Below are 6,000 nucleotides of genomic sequence, written 5' to 3'. Positions count from 1 at the left end.
AGCATATATTATGTATATACATGAATTATATGCATATATATTATGAATATATATATTCCTACATATATGTATATATCTACATATTCCTCCCGTTTATATAAATGGAAGATACTGTGCTACTTGGGATTCCCAGGTGTCTCAGCATTTAAGAATCTGCCTGCCAATGCAGGATACACGGGTTCAATCCCTGGGTCGGGAAGATCCCCTGGAGAAGAAAATGGAAATCCACTCCAGTATTCTTGCCTGAGAAATCCCATGGACAGAGGAGCCTGGTAGGCTACAGTCCATGGGGTAGCAAAAATCGAACACAACTTGGCGACTAAACAACTGTGCTACTTATTCTCCATTTGCCACTCCCATTCTCAATCCATTTTACGTCCTATTTGCCCCCAAAAGGTGGCCCCTATATACTTCATTAGTCAGTCTCACTTGCTGGCTGGTTTTCAGTTGAGTCTCCAATGACTGGCACAGAAGGAAGAAAGCTGGAGGATGGAAAGAGAGAGAGGTTTGGGTATTGCTTCTTTCCCTGTTCTGGCCCCCTGTCCCTGATGGTGGCTGCACACCTCCACACCTAAAGCTCCAACATGCAACCCACACTCCAGGCTCCAGCATTCAGCCCCTTCAGCTCCAAGGATGTACCTTAATCTGGGTTTCCTAAAAACAGACTGAGATGGAGAGGTACAAGCACATAGCTTAATGAGGAGCATCTTAGGAGACATAACTGTAAGGAATCGAAGAAAGCAGGACTGGCCAGAAGAAGTTAACATGAAATACAGTTCAGTGAGGCCTCCAATGATGCTACAGGGAGCTCTGGAACTGTGGTAGTCCTTCAGAAATGTCCCAAATTGAGAAAAGGGGGTTGGGCTTTTGTAGGCCTGCATCAGATAGTCATTGGCCATGGCCCTCCCCAGGAGAGTGTAACCTGAAAGAAGTTGTCCCTTGTGATGGCTGAAGGCAACCAAGTAAGCGGACAGCAGCGAGCCAACGGCAGTTGATATTTCCAGCCCCTGGGAACAGGTATATCAGCCCTAGAAAGGAGCCCTGGGTGGAGAGCCTCTGTTTCCATTATAAGGAGGCAGGGGCTACTCCCACTGGTCCTGGGGTCTAAGTGCCTCTGCCCATACCTCTATACACAGTCCATTCGTTACAGTCTCAACATCTGAACCAGCTGGGAAAAATTTTGTTTCCCAATGGGATCTGGACCAACACACCTACAATACATGAAACCCTGCCTCTACTCACACACACGGACTCACACTTTCATATAACATGCCTTGAAACACATTCCATCTCAGTCTATAATTATCAAATGGCTGCACTGTGATTCACTGCTTCAACAGACTATAATGCAATTACCAACTTCGTAGACACTGAGGCTAATTCCAGCTTTGCTCTTGCAAATAATTCTGCAGTGAGCTTTTGTACACACCAACAAGAAAAGGATAAATACCTCAAAGTGAAAATGCTGGATCAAAGGGTATGTGCCTTTTAATTGTGATAGATATTGCCTCCATGAATAGTTTACTTCATTATCTGTTATCGTGAGTATATGAGAGCGGTTATATCAGTACTACATGTGTTCACTACTTTCAAGGCAGCTGGTTGAATCTGAGATCTCCCAAGTACATCCACCTCTTTCCCTTCTCCTTCCTCACTTGCTCCACATGACTTTTTAGATATATTTTTAGTACTGGCCTGCAGGGAGAACCCAGTAAGACAAGCACAGATTTGCCAGCCATTTTTTCCAGCATCTTTTTGCCTTCCCTTCATGTAGACTGACCTGTGATGCTGACTGTGGCCTCAAGGCCATGTGTTGAGTGTGATGAGTGAAGGAATTTCCATCTGTTCTCTCTCCTCTCAGAGTTCAGATCCACTTAGTAATTCCATCAAGTGTCTAGAGCCAGAAAACCGGAAGTTCACCTGGAATAATGAAACCTGGCATGCGTAAATGCACCATACTGTGTAATTAGTAATCAGACCAGTGCCCCACATTCTACACGTTCTCACATACTCTATATGGGTTTGCCACTTGAGGATACTAGCAATCTCACAATGATGCCTTTTTAAATAACAACATATTAAAGGAGGCATGATCCACAGCAGAAAAAAATTCAGCTTCATCAATTCCACCACCTCAGCTCCAAATTTCCCCTTTAATGCCCTCCTATCCAAGCATAACATATAGCTGCATTTCATTTGTTTTGAGTAGGGACACTGATATGTAAATTATACTCTCTAAAATTAGTTCTGGGACATTCTTGGGAAATGGAAGGCAAGTTATCTAATTTCAGGAACATAAAATGAAGGGCCTCCTGTCATTTTATCTAATGCTTTAATCTCTTGGTTTTAAAAGAAGCTACGCTTGATTTTAACAGAAGTGGAATCATCCAGCACAATCTGAGAGGCTTGTCAAAGTCCATCAAACGCTGAGACACAACCAGTGAAAAACAAACAATCTAACCTAGAAGAGACCAAAATAAGAGAGCAGAGCTTAGAGTTGATGACTTTCAGAAACCAAGGCAGGGCAGGGAAGCCTCAGGCTGTTCAAGGACCACAGTAAGAGCCAAGTGCTGCCCTTCTTTCCCTTCCTCTTACCAGGAACACATGACACATGGAAGCAGATCTAGGTTCCGATCACTCCAACTAAGTACAACAGTGCTGATTTGGCCAGTGGAATCTGACTGAATACAAGTCAGAAGTCCTAGGTGCTACTCCCAGCTCTGTGCTCTAAAGCAACGCCTCAGTCACTGGAGTGGAGTCCTCAGGTTCCTCCTCGGTAAGATGCTGAGAGCATCATCCGCCTGGGTGACATCACATGGCTTTTATGAGGATGCAATGAGATACTGGATAGGAAAGCAGTCTGTAAACCAGGCAGTCCTGTACAATCAAAGGGGGCTGCTATTTTCTACCCTCATCCAGGGCACCTGCCGTTCAGCAGGCCCAGTCAGAATGATTTGCCCCAGTTTACTTCACATTGTAGAGAGAACTGTCACAGCAGAGAAGGCCAGCAGCCGCTCGTTAGTCAGACAAACACTTCAAGCTGGTTCTCCAGAACTGTGGATGAGTTTGTAATGGTCTGTGTACAGCTCTCTCAGGTTATCCCCAGAGGTGATTAACACGCATGATCAAAGTCAGGAATTTGTTTTTGGCCACAAGACAAAGCAAAACTAATTGGCCCTGTCTTGAAGGCTCACAGAGGGACAAAAACAGTAATTTGGGGCTAATTAACACCAGGCCCAAGTCACTTCAGGCTTCCTAGGTGGCTCAGTTGGGAAAGAATCTGCCTGCAATGCAGAAGACCCAGGGTTGGGAAGATCCCCTGAAGAAGGGAATGGCAACCCACTCTAGTATCCCTGCCTGCAGAATTCCAGGGACAGAGGAGCCTGGTGGGCTATAGTCCATGGGATCACAAAGATTATTCATCATACATAAGAATAAATCTCCTTAAGAGTCATTTATACTCATGATCTCCCATCACCCATTCTCTTTTGCTGCTGTTGCTGCTGCTAAGTCGCTCAGTCGTGTCTGACCCTGTGCGACCCCATAGACGGCAGCCCACCAGGCTCCTCTGTCCCTGGGATTCTCCACGCAAGAATACTGGAGTGGGTTGCCATTTCCTTCTCCAATGCATGCATGCATGCTAAGTCGCTTCAGTCCTGTCCGACTCTGTGCGACCCTATAGACAGCAGCCCATCAGGCTCTTCCGTCCACTGGATTCTCTAGCCAAGAATACTGGAATGGGTTGCCTTTTCCTTCTCTTTTGAACCGGCTCTAATAAGACCCTTCTGTACTGACTGCTTCTCCAAATGAGTTATCAAGACCACCAAAGGGTCTGGGAACGTAAATTGGTGCAGCCACTATGGAAAACAGTATGGAGGTTCCTCAAAAAACTAAAAATAGAACTGCCATATGGTCCAGCAATCCCACTCCTGGGCATGTAACTGGACAAAATTATAATTTGAAAAGATACATACACCCCTATGTTCATTGCAGCATTAGTTATAATAGCCAGGACATGGAAACGAGCTAAACATCCATGAATGGAAAAGGAGATATGGTATATACATATGATGGAATACTACTTGGTCATAAAAAAGAATGAAATAATGCCATTTGCAGCAACATAGATGGACCCAGAGATTATCATACTAAGTGAAATAAGTCAAAAAGAGAAATACAAATACCATATGATATAACTTATATGTGGAATCTAAAATATGACATAAATGAACTTATCCACAAAACAGAAATACACTCACAGACATACAGAACAGACTTGTGGTTGCCAAGGTCGAGGGAGGGGGAGAAGGGTGGGTTGGGAGTTTGGGATTAGCAGATGCAAACTATCATATATAGGATGGATAAACAACAAAGTCCTACTGTACAGCACAGGGAACTATATTCAATATCCTTTGATAAACCATAATGGAAAAAATGTGAAAAAGAATATATATGTATAACTGAATCACTCTGCTATGTAGCAGAAACTAGCACAATGTCACAAGTCAACTATACTTCAATAAAATAAATTTTTTAAAAAAGACCACCAAAGGATCTCCACGCCACTCAAGCAAACAATGCATCAGCATCATTTAACACAGTTGATCACTCCCTCCTCCTTAAATCACATCCTAGTTTAGAGGACATTATTCTCTCTTTTACCTCCTGTTTTATAGAAATTGCTCCTTTTCAGCCTCCTTTGTTGGTGCCATCTTCCAAATTTTTAAATCATGGAATATCCAGACCTACTCCTTGCTCTATCTAGACTCATCCCCTAAAAATCTTCTCATGACTCATGTGCTTTACTCCAAATGCACAAACATGACCCTAAACTTTGTGCCTTTCCGTCCAACTGCCTGCTCAGCAGCTCCACATGAGTGCAGAGTAGCTTTCTCAAGCCTGACATGTTCAGAGCAGAATGCTTATTTCACAGCCTACGAAACATCGCTGTAATCAGTAACTCCATCCTTTCGGCTACTGAAGCCAAAAGCCTTGACATCATCCTAGCCTCTCTCTTCGTCTCTATCATACCTCATACCAAATCCACCAACAGATTTTCTTAGCTCTACCTTCAAAGTAAAACCAGAATCTGGTTCCTTCTTAACACCTCTCATCTGTTCCACGTCACTTCTCAACTGAATCACTACAACAGCTTCCTACCTCATCTCTTGGCTTCCCACCCTTGACTCCCCACAGTCCATTCTCAACACAGGAACCAGAATGATCCTCTGAAAACATTATTCAGATTTATCCCTTCCTTTTTCCCCACCTTCCTCCCTCCCTTTCTTTCCTTTCTCCCTCTCTCTCCCTCATCACTAGAGTTGTCTCAATCTCACTGAGAGAAGAAGCCAATACCCTTTTTTTAAGAGAAAAAAGTGATTTTTATTAAAATTAAATCTTCTGTTCTTGGAACACACTGCTGAGAGAATGAAAAGGCATGTAACAGACTAGAAGAAAATATGAGAAGCCAACATCCTTACAACAGTCTATAAGGCCCTAGAAGAAAGCCTGTAAGCTCCTCCACTTCTCTGATCTCATTTCCTCTTCACCCATTCCACCCATCGGTCCTAAGAAGCGGCCTGCCTAAGGGCCTCGGCACTTTGTTCCTTCACCCAAGCTGATGTCTCCCTAGATAGCCATACAGCTTGTTCTGCCTCGTGCCTCTACTCAAATGTCACCTCCTAGTGGAATCTTCCCTAACAACTGTATTTAAAAACACTCCCCACACCCTGGCCCTCTCATCCCTCTTACTCTTTTTTCCACTGTATGTGTACAGTGGACACACACACAAACAGAGAATATATTTGCTCTTGTCTCTCTTCCTTACCTAAAATGCTAAGCTTTGTAAGGCCATCATATGGCAGACACATAGTGGCCATTTAGGTTTTTTTTATAATAAATAAGAGAATCCCTTGGACAGAGGAGCCTGGCAGGCTACAGTCCATAGGGTCGCAAAGAGCCAGAGACAACTGAAACAACTTAACACACACATTTAAGCAT

The sequence above is a fragment of the Cervus canadensis genome, chromosome 8, assembly GCF_019320065.1.
Source record: "Cervus canadensis isolate Bull #8, Minnesota chromosome 8, ASM1932006v1, whole genome shotgun sequence".
NCBI lineage: Eukaryota > Metazoa > Chordata > Mammalia > Artiodactyla > Cervidae > Cervus > Cervus canadensis.
This window is presented reverse-complemented; position numbering follows the sequence as displayed.